Source organism: Geotrypetes seraphini, chromosome 9 (genome assembly GCF_902459505.1).
Source record: "Geotrypetes seraphini chromosome 9, aGeoSer1.1, whole genome shotgun sequence".
Classification (NCBI taxonomy): domain Eukaryota; kingdom Metazoa; phylum Chordata; class Amphibia; order Gymnophiona; family Dermophiidae; genus Geotrypetes; species Geotrypetes seraphini.
The window spans coordinates 183808386-183831229 of record NC_047092.1 but is presented as its reverse complement, the minus strand read 5'-3'; the positions used below and the strand labels follow the sequence as shown (position 1 = coordinate 183831229).

The 22844-nt window shown below is 43.5% G+C and overlaps 1 protein-coding gene across 1 annotated transcript in view; it reads left to right on the top strand.

Moving 5' to 3' along the window:
* The first annotated feature begins 20928 nt into the window (after positions 1–20928).
* TPRG1 (tumor protein p63 regulated 1) overlaps positions 20929–22844 on the top strand; it is a 97915-nt gene continuing 95999 nt past the window's right edge. The window contains exon 1 of the mRNA XM_033959299.1: positions 20929–21096. The gene's annotated coding sequence lies outside the window, so the exon portion shown is untranslated. The remainder of the gene's footprint in view (positions 21097–22844) is intronic.

The following is a 22844-nucleotide window of genomic DNA, read 5'->3' as shown; positions in this document are numbered from 1 at the left end:
TGGAAGAAATAAACAGCCGAGATATACTGATTAACTATAAATGCTTTGGTGAGGAACTTAGCACTATGGCCTAGTCCAGGGGTAGGCGATTCCGGTCCTCAAGAGCCGGAGCCAGGTCAGGTTTTCAGGATATCCACAAGGAATATGTATGAGATGGATTTGCATGTCCTGCCTCCTTGAGATGCAAATCTATCTCATGCATATTTATTTTGGAGATCCTGAAAACCTGACCCGGCTCCAGCTCTTGAGGACTGGAATTGCCTGCCCCTGGCCTAGTTTATAGACAGTGGAACACTGCTTGGTTTGGGGAGGCCCAGGAGCTCCACCCTAGCCCTGCGGAATCCGACGTGGCCCCTTCCCAGCTCCCGACTCAAAGCCCACCTCCTCCCAGCGCTGTACTTTTAAATCTTCAGGCAGCTGCCGCGCAATGTCAGCAAGCAGGCCTGCCCTCGGAAGTAGAATGAAGTGCTCCAGAGCAGGTTTGCTCACTGACGTTGCGTGGCAGCTGCCGGATGATTTAAAATTAGAACACCAGGAAGCAGGTGGGAGGGCAGGCGCCCATCGAGAGACCACCAATATTTGGGGAGGCCATGGCCCCTGTGGCCTCTCCCCTTTCTGATGCCTATGGCCTAGCTGATGAATTTATCTGAGATCGGTTAAGCTTGGTCTTTTCATGGAACTGGGTTTGTGAAGAGGAAGGATTTCATGGCCTTCCTAAAGTTCCATAGGATGCCCAGCTCTCTGATTCCCTTTTCCATCTTCTCAGATGGACCCAAATTGCAGTATCGATGATGCTGCAAGCTGCTTGAACATTCATTGCTCAGGCAAGCAACAAATTCAAGTTATTATTTTCCGTGGTTGTTGCATCAGGCAGTAGGAGACTCATAACGCCACAAGAGGGCAGAAGTCAAATATACCCTAACTTGCATCTATGAGACAAACATGGTTTTTCTTATTACATAGAGTTTTTTGGACCCCAGTTCATTTACATAAAGTAGATAGTTCCAAGCCTAATAGATGCTGGCACTGTCATCTTGAAGCTGGGACGTTGGATCATTTTTTATACTATTGTCCCTTGATACTGAAATTTTGGAAATCTATTTGGGATCAAGCAAATAATTGATTGGAGAATCCAGTGGCATTATCGTATGATACCATTTTATTTGGTACATTTATGAGAGCGAAGAGTCAACTATCTGTGAGAAATAATAAACTTCTTTTTATAATGACAGGGTTTGCCATTCAGCTTGTTTTAAAAAACAGGAAACATTGGGATCGACTAAATTACACATTTTGGTGGGAATCCCTCTGTTTTTAAAATGGAACGGTTCATGACCATTCAGCAGGGAAGTTACAGGAAATTCATGGATGTTTGGGAGCCATTAATTAAATACTGTAAGGACTGACCTCTTCAGATGTCCTTTTAACATACACATCCAGGGAGGGCGTACGTTTTGGAATTGATTTAAGGGAGATGTTTAGATATTTCTTGTAGGTATCTTTATTGATTAATAGGTGGAAGGGTGAGGAGGAAACAATTTTTTGTTATAAATTCTTGTATGTTTAATGTGCTTTAATTGTAATATTCTATGTAAATGTATTACTTAATGTGCACAACTGTAGTTTAAAAGTGAATATACCCTAACTTTCACAGTGCCTTTCCTCCAAACAACTCCTGTTGGAGCTATTTCACATTTTTGCATGTGTAGCACCCCCTTGAGGGCAGTGTTGGGTTTGCGGATGATCTCACGTAGGCTCTGTCAGTCCCTGGATACTTGGCATTTGCTGCCTTTACCTGAGGAAGAAGAGTATTGCGGTGGGATTTCTCTCCTTCCCCCCCCCCCCCACCAAGAAAAACCAAAACAAATAGAACTGTGAACAAAGCTGGCTAAACATATTCAAAAGTTTATTCAAATTATACAATTTATCTAATAGTGCAATTAAACTGTGAAAATATTAAACTCTATGAAACATATTAGCATCTCTTATGCAATGTTTCTGAACAACTTCACTTAACCATAAGAACATAAGAATAGATTTACTGGGTCAGCCCAATAGCCCATCTTCAGAGTAACCAATCCAGACCACTAATACCTGGCAAAATCCAACAGAGTAGAAACATTCCACGCTACCGATCCAGGGCAAGCAGTGGCTTCCCCCATGTCTTTCTCAATAACAAACTATGGACTTTTCCTCCAGGAACCTCTGCAAACCTGTCTTAAAACCACCTACACTACCTGCTCTTATCACAACCCCTGGCAATGTGTTCTAGAGCTTAACTATTCTCTGAGTGAAAAAATATTTCCTCCTGTTGGTTTTAAAAAATATTTCCCTGAAATTTCATTGAGTGTCTTCATCCCAACTTGATCCCTACCATATTGCAGATCTCATCCGTTGGCTGGCATGCAGCTGTACTGGTGGCTGCTGGAGGTCCTGGGAGGATCTGTGGTGCCTGGGCTTTTCTCTTCTGCTGCTCTGCTGTCTAACCCCTGAGTGGAGTTGGAGTTGGAGTTGGGGGGAAGGAAATATGTTGCAGGAAGGATGAAAATGGTGAGATAGGGAGAAATAGACATGGGTGGAGGGGAAGGAGAGATAGATCATGAGGAGAGATGGACATAAGGGTGGAGAGGAGGGAGAGATAGATCATGAGGATAGATGGACATAAGGGTGGAGAGGAGGGAGAGATAGATCATGAGGAGAGATGGACATAAGGGTGGAGAGGAGGGAGAGATAGATCATGAGGAGAGATAGACATAAGGGTGGAGGGGAAGGAGAGATGTGCATGGGGAGAGAGAGAGAAATGGACATAAGGATGGAGGGGAGGGAGAGATAGATCATGAGGAGAGATAGACATAAGGGTGGAGGGGAGGGAGAGAACGATGCTGCTTGAGAGAACCTTGGCCTTCTGGTCCTTTTCCTGTAATAGCCTTGAAGATCAGAGCTAAAATTTTAAATTTGGTTTACTATTCTGAATACGTTCAAGTTCAAATTTATTTAATATATCGCCTTGTAGTCCGGCCATGAAGGCACTTAATCCAGTGGTCTCAAACCTGCGGCCCGGGGTCCATATGCGGCCCGCCAGGTCCTATTTTGAGGCCCTGGGTATGTTTATCATAATCACAAAAGTAAAATAAAACAGTTTCTTGATCAAATGTCTCTTTGGCTATAAATGACAATATTATTATTAAGACTTAGCCAAAAGGAAAGATTTAGAAACTATAGAGTCATTTCTTTAATAAGACATGAACTATTTTTTCTGAGGCCTTCCAAGTACCTACAAATCCAAAATGTGGCCCTGCAAAGGCTTTGAGTTGGAGACCACTGCTTTTAATCCCAATACATTTAACTACAATTATTTGGCATTCCTCCAGTGAAATTCTCCTTTCAGGCAATCTACTCTTTCCCCCCTCCTTTAGACAGAAAAGTACTATGGAATAATTCATGCCACATTCACCAAGTCGGCTAATTGATACTTTCCATTTGAGACTATTTCTGTTTGAACACGACCTTCAGTCAGTCAACACAGAGAGGGTCAAAGTACACCAAGCAAATACCAACCAACAAAGCATCAAGAGCGTCAGTAAATTGGGAGTATGTCTTTATTGACCATTGACTATAGACCCAATCTGAGCAGACTCTTGGCGCTTTGTTGTTTGATGTGAACACAACATTCTACACAATATTGTTGACGTCTGTTAAGTTTTCTTTCTGTAGCTTCTGATATCCTTGGTAGTATCTTATGAATATTTATGGAGTCAGTCCCGAAGTGACAGAGGATTCAACTCCCATAGCCCTGGGAGGAAGCAGATTCCTTACTCTGTCAATAATTTTTAAGAAAGTATATTTTTAGAATGAAATGTTTTCTTCCAAACTGGCGAAGTCCCTTCAAAAGTCAACACCCTGTGCCAACAGCCACTGACTCACTGGGGGAAATGTTTGGGTGGTTGTTGGGGAGTTCAGTGCCTTTTAGGGTGCCAGTCACTCTGTTTCATCTTATTTGGATTTTAGCCTTTGGCCAAATGACTCAGAAGGAAGAAAAAGGCTGCTGCAAATACGTCTTGAATGGTAAAAATGAAAATAGACCGTTTTGTGGTTCTCATGGATGAGTCACCTTGGTAGCTAAGGGCTTCGAAACATGCAGGGAATCCTAATGGTTACCAGGTGCAGATCTATAATGGTCAGAAGAGAAACATAGAAACATAGAGTATGACAGCAGAAAAGGGCCGACGGCCCAACAAGTCTGCCCACCCCCCTAAGCACTTCCTCGAAGTGAACCCACATGTTTATCCCATTTATTCTTAAAAGTGAGCACGTTGTTGGCCTCTACTACCTGAAGTGGAAGATCATTCCAACAATCAACCACCCTTTCGGTGAAGAAATGCTTTCTAATGTCCCCATGAAATTTCCCACCTCTGATTTTTAGCGGATGCCCTCTTGTCGCCGTAGGTCCTGTAAGGAAAAAGATGTCTTCTTCTATCTCCATACGGCCAGTAACATATTTGAACGTCTCTATCATGTCTCCCCTCTCTCTGCGTTCCTCGAGAGAGTATAGCTGCAACCTACCTAGACGTTCTTCATATGGGAGATCCTTGAGTCCTCAGATCATCCATGTGGCTAATCTATGAACCGACTCTATTCTCAGCACATCCTTTTGATAATGTGGCCTCCAAAATTGAACACAGTATTCCAGATGTGGTCTCACCATGGACCTGTAAAGCGGCATCACCACTTTTGGCTTTCGCTGACGAAACTTCTCCAGTTGCAACCCAGCATTTGTCTAGCCTTGGATGAAGCTTTCTCCACTTGATTGGCAGCCTTCACTAATGATTACTCCCAGGTCCCGTTCTGTAACAGTTCTAGTTAAGGTCTCACCGTTCAGAGTGTAGATTCTACAAGGGTTTCCGCTACCAAGGTGCATAACTTTACACTTCTTGGCATTAAAGCTCAGCTGCCAAATAGTAGACCATTTCTCCAGTAAAAGTAGGTCCTGTGTCATACTGTCGGGTACGGTACCTCCGCTCACTAAATTGCATAATTTAGTGTCATCGGCAAATAATGCAATTTTACCCTGAAGTCCCTGAGGTAGATCCCTTATGAAGATATTAAATAGGATTGGACCCAAGACAGAGCCCTGTGATACTCCACTGAACACCTCCGACGTTTTGGAGGGAGTGCCGTTTACCACCACCCTTTGAAGTCTGCCACTGAGCCAGTCTTTAACCCATGTAGTTAATGTTTCTCCTAGTCCCAGCGAGCTCATCTTGTTCAATAATCTACGGTGTGGGACACTATCAAAAGTCCAGATACACTACATCCAGGGACTTTCCCTTATCTAGTTTTTTTTGTAATCCAGTCAAAGAAGCTGATTAGATTGGATTGGCAGGACCTTCCCTTTGTAAATCCATGCTGGTGGGGATCCCTCAGCCTCTCATCATCCAGAACCATATCTAATTTGTGTTTAATCAACGTTTTCATGAGTTTACACACTATTGATGTAAGACTTACCGGCCTGTAATTTGCAGTCTCTGACCTGCATCCCTTTTTGTGAAGCGGAATGACGTTAGCTGTTTTCCAGTCTAATGGAACTTTTCCCGTGCTCAGGGAAAGATTGAAGAGTGCGGTTAACGGTTCTGTCAGGACGTCTCTCAATTCCCTAAGCACTCTGGGGTGCAACTGATCTGGTCCCATGGCTTTGTTCACTTTGAGCCTTGATAATTCTTGGTAGATGCTGCTGGTAGTAAATTCAAAATTCCTGAATGGGTCTTCTGAGCTCTCCCTTGTTTGCAGCTGTGGAACGGATCTAGGCGCCTCACAGGTAAAAGACTGAACAGAAGTAATTGTTTAGTAGTTTGGCTTTATCGGAGTCCGATTCTGCATAGGTACCGTCGGGTTTCTTTAGGCGCACTATCCCGTCTATATTCCTCTTTCTATCATTAACATACCTGAAAAAGGATTTATCCCCTTTTTTAATATTCATAGCTAAACTTTTCTTCCATCCGTAGTTTGGCGTTTCTGACCGCTGTTTTGACAGCTCTAGATTTCTCTAGATAGGCTTCTTTGACTTTTAGTCGTCATGATTGTTTATAGGATACAAATGCTCTTTTCTTCTGTTTTACGAGTTCCGAGATCTCCGCAGAGAACCACTGGGGTTTGTTATTTCTCCGTCGTTTGCTCACGGCTTTTACATAGAGATTGGTTGCTTCCTGTAGGGTAGATTTCAGAGCTGACCACATTACCTCCACATTATCTGGTTCTGGATTCTATGTAGGCTGTTGTCTGTTCTTATATGACCAATATGAGTACATTCAGGAACGATGTGTCTGAGTGTCTGAGCCCCCGTGGATACCTTTTTGCCAGGGTCAGGAGTTCAAGATGCTCAGATTGGTGTAAGTAAGGTAAGATGCAGGATCGGCTTTAGGGTTTTAGGGAATCCTCAGAGCGAATGATGGCAAGAAATGGTGAGATTGTGGATCACAGGGCTGGTCCGCTGGGCCACTCGACCTACACTCCAGTGAGTCAGAGAATCCTGGTATCCATCTTTTTCGACAACGGTGTTGTGAGATGGCAGACTCTCATCCGCTCACTTTCAGGGCCTATCAAAGCATTTCATAACTCATTTCCTGAAATCTCAAAGATGAACCTCTTAAACTCAACAACTTCAATTAGGCTCAAGGAAACCAGCAAAATATACTGTATGAATTCCTAAAACCAAACTGTATGAAACAGAAAGAAAGGAATCATTTTTTTCTGGTCTTAGCGAAGGGCTCCTTTTACTAAACGGTGCTAGAGGTTTCCACCACAAGAATTCTATGTGCATTGGAGCATTTACCTTACCGGCCTGTGCTAAAAACCTCTATCGCTGTTTAGTAAAAACCAGTGCAAATGTGAGCAAAATGGAAAGAAAGCAACTGGTGTCTTATTTTTTCCTCGTGTGGGGTGTGAGCTTACACCAATTTATTTATTTAAAAAGCTTTTAGCCCACCTATAACCTAAGGGGGTTCCAACCATACATACAAGGAAGGAAATATGTTGCAGGAGGGATGAGAACGGTGAGATAGGGAGAAATGGATAAAAGGGTGGAGGGGAAGAGGAGATGGTGCATGGGGAGAGAGGGAGAGATGGATATAGGAGGGGAGGGGAGGGAGTGATGGTGCATGGGAAGGGAGGGAGGGAGAAATGGACATAAGGGTGGAGGGGAAGAAGAGATGGTTCATAGGGAGAGAGGGAGATATGGATATAGGAGGGGAGGGAGTGATGGTGCATGGGGAGAGAAGGAGAAATGGAACTGGTGTCTTATTTTTTCCTCGTGTGGGGTGTGAGGAATCGTTGAGCTTACACCAATTTATTTATTTAAAAAGCTTTTAGCCCACCTATAACCTAAGGGGGTTCCACTTCCAACCATACATACAAGGAAGGAAATATGTTGCAGGAGGGATGAGAACGGTGAGATAGGGAGAAATGGATAAAAGGGTGGAGGGGAAGAGGAGATGGTGCATGGGGAGAGAGGGAGAGATGGATATAGGAGGGGAGGGGAGGGAGTGATGGTGCATGGGAAGGGAGGGAGGGAGAAATGGACATAAGGGTGGAGGGGAAGGAGAGATGGTGCATGGGGAGAGAGGGAGATATGGATATAGGAGGGGAGGGGAGGAAGTGATGGTGCATGGAGATTGAGGGAGATATATATATAGGAGGGGAGGGGAGGGAGTGATGGTGCATTGTAACTATGGCAAATTGTAACCTGTTAACTGCATATTATATATGTTTAACCTGTAACCCATTCTGAGCTCTTTGGGGAAAACAGGTTAAAAATTAATTTTAAAAAAATAGACAGAATGTTCTTAGAGGGAATTTCTGGTGCCAATAACTGTATAGACAGGGACTTATATATTTGGGAGTAGCCAACAGAGGCATCAGGCCCTTTGGATAGTGACTGACCTGATGGCGTTCATATTATGAATTGGGATTTTCCATTCATAAAATTAAAAAAAAGAATAGAATGAAAAGCTGTAATGAAAGCCATTGATCTGCCTCAAAGGCAGCCAAGGAGCTCTGAAAATCTATTTCTCTGCTCTTAGGTAATGAATTTCACCGTCATGGCTGGCAGAAGCCGGACTGCAGTCATGGCAGTGTTTCTGATGAACTGGCTTTGTGAGCCATTGCTTTGAGTCCTAGGCTTAAGCCTACAGACACCTCTTTGTCCTTCTGGGTAACTGTGGTCTTGCTCCCTCCCCTCGTTAGAGCCACGCCTGGCTGAAACTTTCCTCCCCCCACCTCCCGAGACCAGCTAGAATTCAAAATTTGGATAATGAATGGCCCAAAGTAAATCTTTCTGAACAAACTGGAGTTAGAGCTGTTTCTTTTCAGCAAAAGTGCTGATGCCTAGAGGTATAAGGCCAGCCTAAGAATATAAGAACAGCCTTACTGAGTCAGAGAGATGGTCCTTCTAGTCCAGTATCCTGTCCTTACAGTGGCTAATTTAGTTCACCAGCACCTGGCCAAAACTCAAATAGTAGCAACATTCCCTGCTACTAATCCAGGGCAAGCAGTGGCTTCCTCCATGTCTGTCTCAAGAGCAGACTATGGACTTTTCCTCCAGGAACTTGCCCAAACCTTTTTTTTTTTTTTAAGAACCATCTATGTTAACTGCTGTTACCACATCCTCTGACAATGCGTTCCAGAGCTTAACTATTTTCTCCTTTTGGGTTTTTTTTTTTCAAGTTCTTTATTCATTTTTCCATCTAACATCAAGAACCCAATAATATATCATTTAAACCATATAAACATCTCTTGTATTTCTTTTAACATCTTCTTAAAAACACATTTATACCCTTCCCTCCCCCTTCCCTCAAATATTTTAATCAAAAATTTCCATATAAGTATTATCAATTGATCAAACCTTAACATAACTTTATATCCTCTCCCCTCCCCCCTATGTGTAAGTGTACTTTCAATGAATAATGGTGTCTAATCATTGCAATAATTTGTCAATGGCCCCCAAATCTTTTTAAAATTTTTGTATGGCAATTACTCTTCCCATTTTGTAAATGTGGCATAACGAATTCCACCAGAAGGTATAATTTAGTGTACTGTAATTTTTCCAATTACTGGTAATATGTTGTATGGCGACTCCTGTCATGATCAATAAAAGTTTATTATTGCTTGATGAAATTTGACTTTTTGTTCTCATTGACATCCTGAACATTATTGTATCGTATGATAATGCTTCATGGTTTTCTAATAAACAATTAATTTGAGACCAGATTGATTTCCAAAATGCCATGACACAGGGACAATAGAATATTAAATGATCTAAAGTCCCTGCTTCCAGATTACAATGCCAGCATCTATTAGACTTAGAGCTATCCAACTTTTGTAATCTAACTGGGGCCCAAAATGCTCTATGTAAAAGAAAAACCCAAGTTTGTCTCATAGATGCGGACACCGTAGATCTCATTATCCAAGACCAAATTCGTGGCCATTGAGATGCAGTAATTTGATGCTTAATCTCAATGCTCCAGATGAACCTAGGTCTGTTTTTAGGTTTTTTATTTATAAATCCATTTATCAATTTATACCACTGTGCGACCTGATGACCCAAGAAGTCCACCTGAAAGCACAAGAACTCCAGACTATACTGATTATTGAGATTTTTCCATTCAGGGAACCCCTTCTGAATAGCCTGCTTCAGTTTTGGTTTTAAAAGTATTTCCCTGTAACTTCATCAAGTGTCCCCTAGTCTTTGTAATTTTTGATGGAGTGAAAAATTGATCCACTGGTACCCGTTCTACTCCACTCAAGATTTAGTAGACTTTGATCAAATCTCCCCTCAGCCGTCTCTTTTCCAAGCTGAAGAGCTCTAACCGTTTTAGTCTTTCCTCATATGAGAGAAGTTCCATCCCCTTTACCATTTGGTCGCTCTTCTTTGAAACTCTTCTAGTTCCACTATATCTTTTTTGAGATATGATGACCAGAATTGAATGCAATACTCAAGGTGAACCGCACCATGGCAAATGAGGTTGAGCGTAGATAAGTGTAAAGTGATGCATGTCGGGAACAAAAATCTTGTATACGAATACAGGATGTCCGGGGCGGTACTTGGAGAGATCCCCCCCAGGAAAAAGCAATGAAGCCGTCTGCGCAATGTGCGGCTGCGGCGAAAAGGGCAAACAGAATGCTAGGAATGATAAAGAAGGGGATCACGAACAGAATGGAGAAGGTTATGATGCCGCTGCACCGGGCCATGGTGCGCCATCACCTGGAGTACTGCGTCCAGCACTGGTTGCCATACATGAAGAAGGACACGGTATTACTCGAAAGGGTCCAGAGAAGAGCAACTAAAATGGTTAAGAGGCTGGGGGAGTTGCCGTACAGCGAAAGATTAGAGAAACTGGGCCTCTTCTCCCTTGAAAAGAGGAGATTGAGAGGGGACATGATTAAAACATTCAAAATACTGAAGGGAATAGACTTAGTAGATAAAGACAGGTTGTTCACCCTCTCCAAGGTAGGGAGAACGAGAGGGCACTCTCTAAAGTTGAAAGGGGAAAGATTCCGTACAAACTTAAGGAAGTTCTTCTTCACCCAGAGAGTGGTAGACAATTGGAACACTCTTCCGGAGTCTGTTATAGGGGAAAACACCCTCCAGGGATTCAAGATAAAATAGATAAAGACAGGTTGTTCACCCTCTTCAAGGTAGGTAGAATGAGGGCACTCTCTAAAGTTAAAAGGGGAAAGATTCCGTACAAACTTAAGGAAGTTCTTCTTCACCCAGAGAGTGGTAGAAAACTGGAACGCTCTTCCGTAATCTGTTATAGGGGAAAACACCCTCCAGGGATTCAAGATAAAATAGATAAAGACAGGTTGTTCACCCTCTTCAAGGTAGGTAGAATGAGGGCACTCTCTAAAGTTAAAAGGGGACAGATTCCATACAAACATAAGGAAGTTCTTCTTCACCCAGAGAGTGGTGAAGAGCTGGAATGCTCTTCCGGAGTCTGTTATAAGGGAAAACACCCTCCAGGGATTCAGGACAAAGTTAGACAAGTTCCTGCTGAACCAGAACGTACGCAGGTAAGGCTAGACTCAATTAGGGCACTGGTCTTTAACCTAAGGGCCGCCGCGGGAGCGGACTGCTGGACACGATGGACCACTGGTCTGACCCAGCAGCGGCAGTTCTTATGTTCTTATGTGAGGTTGATACAGAGGCATTCTAATATTCTTAGTCATGTTAACCATCTCTTTTCTACTAATTGAAAACATTGTTTTTATTTTTTATCGGGGATGGCAGTCTTTTCCCTAATTTATCCTTTTTTTCTTTCTTTCTATGACTTCTGTGCACAGTGAATGAGGCATTGAGATGCATGTAATTCAGTCATCCTGCCACTGTGAGCGCAGCAGTGCGCCTCTGGCCCCTGGCTTCTCCCCATGTCTCTTTTTGCCACCTTGTCAGGCACTTCTGAGCAGAGAACCTGAAAGCTCCAGGAAAACATATTTTTGGAAGCCGTCTTGTCAAAGCTTGTTCAGAGCTGTTAAAAGAGAGAGTTCTTCTTGCCAGAGCACGATTTGGGAACGGCTACACACACGTGTGCAGATGCACCAAAATAGCTTGAAAACTCCTCAGAAAACTTTCTAATCATCCAGCTAATAAAATGTTGTTTAAGGGGGGAAGGGAAAAAATGACCAAGTATCTCGTTATTTTGGAAACGGGGTCAACCATGTAATAATTTCACTTGTTAAATAGGGAAATCAGATTAGGTTGCGAACATTTGACCCGGTATTCGAAAGAATGTATCCAGATAGGGAGTGATTTGGACATAACGGGGCGGGGCTGAGTGGAACTGCGCAGGCCAGGGGGCGGAGCTATGGTCCAGATTTTACGGGAGTAAAATCTGGTAACCCTATACCTGTGCTTAAGTAAAAGGTGCTGGAACAGCACCTACACAGGCACTTTGTGGCACCGGCATGGCTAACGCCAGAAGTGACGTTAGGCGTGATTCACAGGAAAGACAGGGGTCAGAAATATAGGCATGGAAAACCCTGGCCTACATTTCTGGTGTCCATTTTTCCCAGAGTCGCGATTCTGTATAAGGTGCCATCGCGCATAATCGCATGATCAGCAGCTGCTTTATAGATGGCCGCTGATATCAGCGCCATATAGAGAATCTGGGCCAAAATGCTGAGCTCCTAAATTGGTGCATAACTTTTTAGCTGAAAACTCATCTTAACTTCCCAGTGGGCAACTGTTCGGGAGCTGGGAGTTGAAAGCGGTATCGGCCGAGAGGTCTTTCCGTTTGGATTTGAACACTGCTAGAGACGGCGCTTGACATATTGACCCAGGTCGTCTTTTCCAGGCATATGATGCGGCGAGATAGATGTGACCCGTCAGAAATGGCTCCTGGCTGCTTGAATTGCTTCGAATGTTGTCCCCTCAGTGAAATTTTGAGCAAACATGTATGCAGCGGAGTAGTGAGGGGGAGAGGGGTGGTCTTTGTAAGGGGGACCCATACTCTTCTCCGTACCCCTGCTCCTTTCCGACCCCCACCCGTTCCCTTGTACCTCTTGAATTTTCCCTGCGTGACCAGCATTACGAACTTATTTCCGGGCCCTGCACCTAGGAAGTGGCGTCAGAGGGATAGCAAGTTTGTTCTGTCACACGCACCTGGGAAATTAAAAAGGTATGGGGGAAGGGAAGAGGGCACTTGCGTAGCAGGGGGGGGGGTAGAGGAGAGGGTGGCGGAGGGGGCACCACCACCGCGGGCATCACTCACCCTTGCTACGCCATTGCATGTATGTATTCAGCCCTAGAAAATTTCCAAAGAGGTCAGTTTGGAGCCTAACTCTCAACGTTAGTACCACAAATCCTTTGAATGGGGCTCCCGTTGATTTTTCCTGCTCCTGAGTGTGATCTCGATGGGACTGTAATGCAGCGACAGCAAAAAGATAATTTTGATAAGGTGGCTTGTGAACAAAATGCGCACATAACAGTACTTCCTGGAATTCCCGATTGGGCCTGTTGATTGGACAAGCTTATTCTTACCCTATGCTTAGGAAATTCTTAAAAACTCATCTATTTGATAAACAAGAATGTTGATTTTTATTATGTACACGTTTATGATGCTGTTTTTATTACCGTTTTTTAAAATCAATTGTTGTATTTTTAATTGAAGTATTAACCGTCATATGTTGTATTATTTGCTTATTAGATGCAGAGTGTATGAGGTTGTATTTTTTAACTGAAATGTCTCCGTTACTACTGGTGGGGCGGTATGCAATAAATAAATTATTAGTATTATTATCTAAATGAGTGGGGCATTCACATTGTAGACACTTTGTGCCATCTAGTGGCACATACAATTATTGCAGTTTTAACTGGCTTGAATGGAGGGAGATTTTGTGGAGTCTATGTAGGTTCTGATATTTAAGGACTAAAAAACTAAAAAAAAAAAAAAACCAAATCAGAACAAGATAAGAACAAAACCAGACAGATTCAATCTTTGCGTAAGGTCAATTGCTCAAATAAACGCGTCCACAAATAGCTGCGTTTTTAACATCTTCCTAAATGAATTCCTGTCTCTACATTTTCAAATTTGACCAACACAACTTAACTCCTGGCATTCATTTCCAGATATTTAGGATTAGCCTTCAAACAAAGTGTAATACATGAGCTGTGCAAACCTCACAAATCCCGTCTCCAGATGTAATTGCAGAGCTGGAGAAGAATATGGCAGGGAGCTATCAGGAGGTGTCTGCGGGAAATGCAAGTAGCACCAATTACAGACCACTGCGGTCACTGGAAATGTGACAGTTTTTCTGGACAGCATGTTCAGGCAAAAATTCATCAGGGCTGTGAACAGAAAGTGTCGGAGGTTTCCATAACGAGCCCCAAATGCAGTGCCCTCTTTTCTCGTCTAAAAGACGAATGATTTCCGTTCCCACGTCTGTCTTTCTTGCATGTTTTCCAATGAAATGGTGTGGCACTCGTGTTAGTACACTTGTAAGGTACTAAATAGGAATAAAACAAAACAAAAAAGCAAAATAAAATGATACTTTTTTTTATTGGACTAAAAATGCATTTCTTGATTAGCTTTTGAAGACAATACCTTCTTCTTCAGGTCAGAAATGAGCACCAGGTGACAAATATCAGAGAGTTGCAATAATGAACATTTTGCTGACTGCGTCTGCCGCTGTTACATAAGAACATAAGCAATGCCTCTGCTGGGTCAGACCTGAGGTCCAGGACCTGCACAGTAATCCTCTATCTATACCCCTCTATCCCCTTTTCCAGCAGGAAATTGTCCAATCCTTTCTTAAACCCCAGTACCGTACTCTGCCCTATTACGTCCTCTGGAAGCGCATTCCAAGTGTCCACCACACGTTGGGTAAAGAAGAACTTCCTAGCATTTGTTTTGAATCTGTCCCCTTTCAACTTTTCCGAATGCCCTCTTGTTCTCTTATTTTTCGAAAGTTTGAAGAATCTGTCCCTCTCTACGCCCTTCATGATCTTGTAAGTCTCTATCATATCCCCTCTAAGTCTTCTCTTCTCCAGGGAAAAGAGGCCCAGTTTCTCCAATCTTTCTCTCTCTCTTTCTCTCTCTCCCTTTCTCTCTCTCTCTCTATTTCTCTCTGTCTCCCTTTCTCTCTCTCTTTCTGTCCCTCTCTACTCTCTCTATGCCCTTCATGATCTTGTAAGTCTCTATCATATCCCCTCTAAGTCTCCTCTTCTCCAGGGAAAAGAGACCCAGTTTCTCCAATCTTTCTCTCTCTCTCTCCCTTTCTCTCTCTCTTTCTATCCCTCTCCACTCTCTCTATGCCCTTCATGATCTTATAAGTCTCTATCATATCCCCTCTAAGTCTCCTCTTCTCCAGGGAAAAGAGACCCAGTTTCTCCAATCTTTCTCTCTCTCTTTCTCTCTCTCCCTTTCTCTCTCTCTCTCTATTTCTCTCTGTCTCCCTTTCTCTCTCTCTTTCTGTCCCTCTCTACTCTCTCTATGCCCTTCATGATCTTGTAAGTCTCTATCATATCCCCTCTAAGTCTCCTCTTCTCCAGGGAAAAGAGACCCAGTTTCTCCAATCTTTCTCTCTCTCTCTCCCTTTCTCTCTCTCTTTCTATCCCTCTCCACTCTCTCTATGCCCTTCATGATCTTATAAGTCTCTATCATATCCCCTCTAAGTCTCCTCTTCTCCAGGGAAAAGAGACCCAGTTTCTCCAATCTTTCTCTCTCTCTCTCTCTCTTTCTCTCTCTCCCTTTCTCTCTGTCTCCCTTTCTCTCTCTCTTTCTGTCCCTCTCTACTCTCTCTATGCCCTTCATGATCTTGTAAGTCTCTATCATATCCCCTCTAAGTCTCTTCTCCAGGGAAAAGAGACCCAGTTTCTCTTTCTATCTATCTCTCTGTCTCTCTCCCTCTCTCTCTCTTTCTTTCTTTCTATCCCTCTCCACTCTCTCTATGCCCTTCATGATCTTATAAGTCTCTATCATATCCCCTCTAAGTCTCCTCTTCTCCAGGGAAAAGAGACCCAGTTTCTCCAATCTCTCTCTATCTATCTCTCTCTATTTCTCTCTGTCTCCCTTTCTCTCTCTCTTTCTGTCCCTCTCCACTCTCTCTATGCCCTTCATGATCTTATAAGTCTCTATCATATCCCCTCTAAGTCTCCTCTTCTCCAGGGAAAAGAGCCCCAGTTTCTCCAATCTTTCTCTCTCTCTCTCTCTCTCTCTATTTCTCTCTGTCTCCCTTTCTCTCTCTCCCTTTCGCTCTGTCTCCCTTTCTCTCTCTCTTTCTGTCCCTCTCTACTTTCTCTATGCCCTTCACGATCTTGTAAGTCTCTATCATATCCCCTCTAAGTCTCCTCTTCTCCAGGGAAAAGAGCCCCAATTACTCCAATCTTTCTCTCTCTATCTCTCTCTATTTCTGTCTCTCTCCCTTTCTTTCTTTCTCTCTCTCTCTCTGTCTCCCTTTCTCTCTCTCTTTCTGTCCCTCTCTACTCTCTCTATGCCCTTCATGATCTTGTAAGTCTCTATCATATCCCCTCTAAGTCTCCTCTTCTCCAGGGAAAAGAGACCCAGTTTCTCCAATCTTTCTCTCTCTCTTTCTCTCTCTCCCTTTCTCTCTGTCTCCCTTTCTCTCTCTCCCTTTCGCTCTGTCTCCCTTTCTCTCTCTCTTTCTGTCCCTCTCCACTCTCTCTATGCCCTTCATGATCTTATAAGTCTCTATCATATCCCCTCTAAGTCTCCTCTTCTTCAGGGAAAAGAGTCCCAGTTTCTCCAATCTCTCAGCGTATGAAAGGTTTTCCATCCCTTTTATCAGACGTGTCGCTCTCCTCTGAACCCTCTCGAGTAACGCCATGTGCTTCTTAAGGTACTGCAACCAATATTGGACGCAGTACTCCAGATGCGGACGCACCATCACCTGATACAACGGCAGGATAACTTCTTCGTTTTGGTTGTAATACCCTTCTTGATTATGCCTAGCATTCTGTTTGCCTTCTTAGCAGCTGCTGCGCACTGTGCCGTCGGCTTCATTGTCATGTCCACCATTACCCCCAAGTCCCTTTCTTGGGTACTCTCATTCAATAACATCCCTCCCATTGTATAGCTGTACCTCAGGTTTCTGCTTCCCACATGCAATACTTTACATTTCTCAACGTTGAACTTCATCTGCCATCTCGCCGCCCATTCCCCTAGTTATTCCTTGATACTCAATGCTAGGTTATGCCGGGCTTTGGCACTGAATAACCAGTTTGTGTAGTGTCAGCTAACACATAGCTGGGTAAGTCGATATTCAGAATGTAAGTGGACCCTTTTATAAAGCTGTGGCAGTGATTTTCCCGTTTCAAATGCACCGAAGCCCATAGGATTCGAACGGGCTTTGGTACATTTGCCGCACTAGGGGGCCATAGTCTGTAAACGGCGCTGCAATCTAGGTGGCAGTAGGCACCCTCTGTCAGTCACCATCAACGCGTGTTCGAGTCCTAGCGACTTGATAATGATATCGCGTTTTCGTGGCAGAATACGGAAGCAGATTGCCGGGCCTTTCTTCTACGCAGCACGAATTCGATGTTGTCACCGTTGTCGCATCAAACGCGATCCTCCGCCTCCAACACTGCCCGTCTGCTGCTGTCCAGATGGGTGATACATCGTTAGTCTGACATCTACGCCGAAATCTGTCGGCCTTGAGAAGCCCTGCTGGCTAGTGAAACTACCGACGGCGTAGCTTTCAGCTTCACAGATGCGCGCAAGCCCCAGTGGCGCGGCAAACCCTATTTTTAATGGTGTTCCTTTTTTAAAATTTTTAAATGTTTTGTTTGAAGTTTTTTTTTAATTGTAAACCGCCTTGAATTGTGCAGTAACCAAGGCAGTATATCAAGTTTAATCAATGATAAATGATAAACTTAATTGGTTTAATTGACTAATTGACTGCACCATAAAAAAACCTATTAAAAGTATTTTTTAAAAGTAGGCATCGTAATTGTGTCTACAGCAAGCAGGCTAATGGCGTCTATGTTCAAATTAGGTGTGGTTAGGAGGTGGAGCTGACTTTAGGCACAGCTAGGCGCAATTCTCAGAAGAACGTAGGCATTTGTAATAGAGAATGACACGGTTGCAAAATTCATCACCGTTCCCGTCCCCACGGATAACCGTGGGAAATAATCCCATGTCTGTTTCAACCTCGGTCCTTCTACCCCAGCATTCTTCAAAGCAAAGCCTTTGGGTCAGTGGTTGTGGCCATTCATACTCTGATTCTTATGTGAGCCAAGGATAATGAAGCCATTGTGACATCACTGATGTGATTGGCTCTTAGGCACTGGTGGAATGAGGCATTATGACATCACAATCTCAGCTTTGGAATGTTGCTGCTCCATCTCAGCATTCTACAAAGCAAAGCTTGCGGGTCAGTGGTTGTGGCCATTCATACTCTGATTCTTCCCTCGTTCCTTAAAGAATGATATGAAGATGGTTTCCCGCGGTTATCCGCAGGAACGGGAATAGTGATGAATTTTGTCACCGTGTCATTCTCTAATTTGTAATATAAGCCAGTAAAACCCTGGCCTATACTGCAGACGCCTAAGCTTTGTGATAGGCACCGTTAGCTGCGATTCTTTAAATGGCGCCTAAGCGTGATTGACACGTGGCTGGGGCTGTTTTTGTAGGCAGATGCGAATTAGGTGCCATTTACAGACTCTGGCCCTAACCTCTAATCTTCAGTGGTGATAATCGGCTAAGTGCCACTGGAAACTAGCGGATAGCCCTGAACATGAGATTTAACTGTTCAGTGGCTGTTTCTGGCCGATTAAATCGTATTGAATATTGACCAACTGATATTTCATAGTTTTCCATAATTACGAGGGGCTGCTGAAAAGTTCTCAGCCCAACCAAGACGAGAATGACGCGGCTACGGTTCAGTCCATGACCTGAAACCATGTCAAAACTTAGAATTTCGTTTCTGCCCGTTGGCACTTCAGGACATAAGAGAACATAGTGGCAAAATGACGCTCAGAATTTAGGAAGTTGGTGGGTCGGGCTGAGAACTTTTCAGCACCCCCTCATATGTCTGCTTTATGCATTATCCCCTGTTTTACTAAGGCACGCTTCCCGATTTATCGTGCGCTAATCGATTTAGTGCGCGTTAAATGCTAACGCGCCCATTATATGCTATGGATGCTTAAATCGGTTAGCACACCTATGTTACTAAACGTCATCTCATAATTTAGATAGAGCCCCAGGACTAGCAAAGAAATGAGACTATCATACAGTGAAACCTCTGTCTTAGAAGCCCAGCCCCACGGCCATCCACTCTGTGGATTTGCTTCCATGTGCTATGTACATTTAGGAAGGCAGATATACGGCAGGTCGTGAGACCTCTTATTCAGCTTAGGAATAATCCATAAATACGGCAGATAAGCTTTTAAGAGCACATAGGCCCAGCTGCGAAATCCTTGGGGCTTTTCCTTCTGAAGGCCGGGTGCATGGGAAGGAACATATAGCATAACAAATTCACTTATATAACGCAGTAACCTCTCAGTTCCACACGGTCAAGAGACTGGACAAGCCTAGTGTATTATGATCACATTCAGAAGAATTTGTCAAAATAAGTAGGGGTTTAGCATTTTTCTTAAGGAAAGATTGGAGTTGGAGTTTGTTATCAGGACAGAAAAGGGTTTATCCCATGATCATAGAAACATAGAATATGACGGCAGAAAAGGGCTGTAGCCCATCAAGTCTGCCCACGCTAATGACCCACCCCCAGACTTCACCTCGCTAGAGATCCCACATACATATCCCATTTCTTTTTAAAATCGAGCACGCTGCTGGCGTTAATCACCTGCAATGGAAATTCATTCCAATGATCGACCACCCTTTCGGTGAAGAAATACTTCTTGACGTCGCCATGAAGCTGCCCGCCTTTGATTTTCAGCGGATGACCTCTTGTGGTCGAAGGTCCTTTAAGAAGGTCATCCGCTGAAAATCAAAGGCGGGCAGTTTCATGGCGACATCAGGAAGTATTTCTTCACCGAAAGGGTGGTCGATCATTGGAATGAACTTCCATTGCAGGTGATTAACGCCATGATCCAGCTTGAAGAGATAAAATTCTGCGGAAAATTATTTTGTATATGCATCTTTTCACAGTAGGGAATGTAAATAATCTAAAATGTCGAGAAAAACGTTTTCTGTCACTAAATTTAAAGAGATCGATAATATAATCAGGTATAAGAATAGCCATCCTGGGTCAGACCAGTGGTTCATCTAGCCCAGTTCCTGTTTCCACGGTGGCCAATTCAGGTGACAAGTACGTGGGCAGAATCCCAAAGAATAGCAGGATAGTTAAGTCCTGGCTTTTTCCGTATTTCCCTTCATACCAGATTATGGACTTTTCAGCCGAGAATGTAAGATTGTGGCGATTTGTCATCAGTTTTTGTATGGCACAATTCCAGAGTATTTCAAGGATAGGATGACTGTTTATCACCCCAAAAGATCTTTGCGCTCTGACAATTCAGCTTTGCTGAGGAACAGTGTTCGTCCGAAATATATAGAAACTTACATAATGGCCTTTTGTTGTGCTGGGGTAAAGCGATGGAATTCGCTGGTGGGACAGTTAAGGAAATGTGTTGACAGAGGAACTTTTAGAAAATTCTTAAAAACACAATTTTTCGTTACCGCTTTATTATAGGGTCTGACTCCCCTTGATCGAAGATTTAAATCCTGATGTTTTGTCTGTCTCTTTGCATTGTTTTTAGCATTATGTCTGATTTTATGTAAGCTGCCTAGGGTTAGACGGTATAGAAATTTTAAAAAGAAAGAAAGCACTTATCCAAACATTTTTTAAACCCCACTATGCTAACCACATCTTCTGGCTATTTGTTATGTGAAAAAGATATTTTTTTCCTGTTTGTTTCAAAGTAGTGGTCTCCAACTCAAACCCTTTGCAGGGCCACATTTTGGATTTGTAGGTACTTGGAGGGCCTCAGAAAAAATAGTTCATGTCTTATTAAAGAAATGACTCTATAGTTTCTAAATCTTTCCTTTTAGCTAAGTCTTAATAATAATATTGTCATTTATAGCCAAAGAGACATATGATGAAGAAACTGTTTTGTTTTACTTTTGTGATTATGATAAACATACCCAGGGCCTCAAAATAGGACCTGGTGGGCCGCGAGTTTGAGACCACTGCTTTGAAGGTCATTTCTCCCTTCTCTGACTGCGTGGCCCACTGCAGTCAGGGATGGCCTCTTCCGGATAATGCTTTAAACTGTTTTTAAAAAGCTCTCTGTAATTCCTTCATCAAGTGAGGAAGCAACTATCTTCAGACAAAGGTAAACATAGTTCCACAGTGACCAAGAATGACTACCACACCTTCAGAGCGTGCCCACACCCATATGTGACAAAGAGCGACCAGCTGATCCCACACCAGATTTCTGCTACACTGGGGCAACCGTGAGCTCGGTACTGCCCTCCCTCTTTACAGGAAAACAGCCAGGGGAGGAGGGTTTCCTGGAGCCCGCAACTTCCTTGTTTGATTTCTCTGACAGCAGCTGGGGGTGGGGAGGTGAACGCCAGAAACTCAGAAAGAAGAGACCCCCGGGAGGAGGAAGTTTTCGCCCCGAGGCAGGTAAGACAAACAGCTTGCACCCAAGGCTGGATTTATAAGTCGTGCGGCCCCTAAACTTAACATTGAAGAGGTCCCCCCATCCCTCCCTTGCTTAAGGAGGAAGTAAGTGATAGGTTTAATGGTTTTCCATGCTAGTGAACTGTGAGGCCCTAAGCTACAGCTTGCCCAGCTCACACCTAAATCCAGCCCTGTTTATCTCTGCATCAGCATCTGAGAATTGGAAGCAGGGATGCAAGAGAGCAGGGTGGCAAGCCCGGGAGCGGCGAACCAGGAAGTCGAACAGCAGGCAAAAACACCTGCTGCTGGAAAGCAGTGCACGCTCGGGGCTCTGCCCACTGATCCCTGGGACTGTTGTGCAGGGAAACCACAGGCTAGGATCACTAGTGGACCCGCAACAAAACAATGGCTATCAATTCGTGGAGTGTTTCTTGTAGGGCTTGGAGGTGGGAGTGTTGTGGATCTGCCTTAAGGAAGTGGAATGCATGTTTCACCTCTAGGCAGCAGGTGGCCTTGACTCTTTTGGATTGCGCGGCTGTTGAAAGTCAGACTTACTACCTCTACGATTAATGATTTCTATAGCGCTACCAGACGCACGCAGCGCTGCACAGAATCACAAAGAATAAGAAAACAGTCCCTGCTCCAAAGAGCTTACCATCTAAATAGGCAAGACGAACAAACAGGATGTCATGGATACAGTTAAGGGGAAGGGTTAATCTGCTGGCTGGGCTGGAGGGCAGAGGGGAGTCCAGGACAATCGAGCCATTGTGACATCACTGATGAGGTTGCCTCTTATTGGTGGAATGAGGCATTATGACATCACAAGCTGAACTCGCTTCCCAAAGACTGAAACTCTTCCCAAAGACTGAAACTACTATTAATGATTTCTATAGCGCTACCAGACGCACGCAGCGCTGCACAGAATCACAAAGAATAAGAAAACAGTCCCTGCTCCAAAGAGCTTACAATCTAAATAAGCAAGACGAACAAACAGGATGTCATGGATATAGTTAAGGGGAAGGGTTAATCAGCTAGCTGCCGAAAATCGCTATCTTGATATACTGCTTGATATGCCAGCGTATGCTCAAAATATATCTTACTTTTCCATCCTTTAACTGATGTCTGTTATTTATATTATATGTGTGATTTCTAGAGAGCAAAATATAGAGATTTTATTCTTATTTTAAAAATGTATATACCGTTTAAATATCATTACATACATAATTCAATAAGACAAATAAAATCAAACATTAACATACAATCATCAGAAAATCACGTCAAGTTCCCATCAAAAGAACAATCGCAGAGATCAGTTCCTAGAAAAATGCATTAAGCAATAACTGCATTTTTAATAGTTTTCTGAAATTACCCTCGTCATAACATTTTCGTAATTGACCGCCAAGTGAGTTCCACAATTTGACCCCGCGCAGAAAGCCACTATAGAAAGTTATGGCGTGGTTAGGTGATGGGATGACTTTCTCGTTTTTCATCTCTTTGCCTTCCATGAGAAACAATTTACGGTTCCAGTACGTGGCTATGTTAATTTCCAGTAATGTTATGAGCAGGGACGTGTTCTTGAAAAACTGCTGATGTGTCTTCTCTCGACCTTGTGGACTAATTCCTGCCATTAACTATGTGGAGACATGGTCAGACTTACAAGTGCATTCACTCTGGAGCCCCTCAGTATCTTTTCTCGCTTGTCTCCCTCCTGTGTTCCTCCCCCGTGAACTCCAACTTCCCTTTTATCTGTA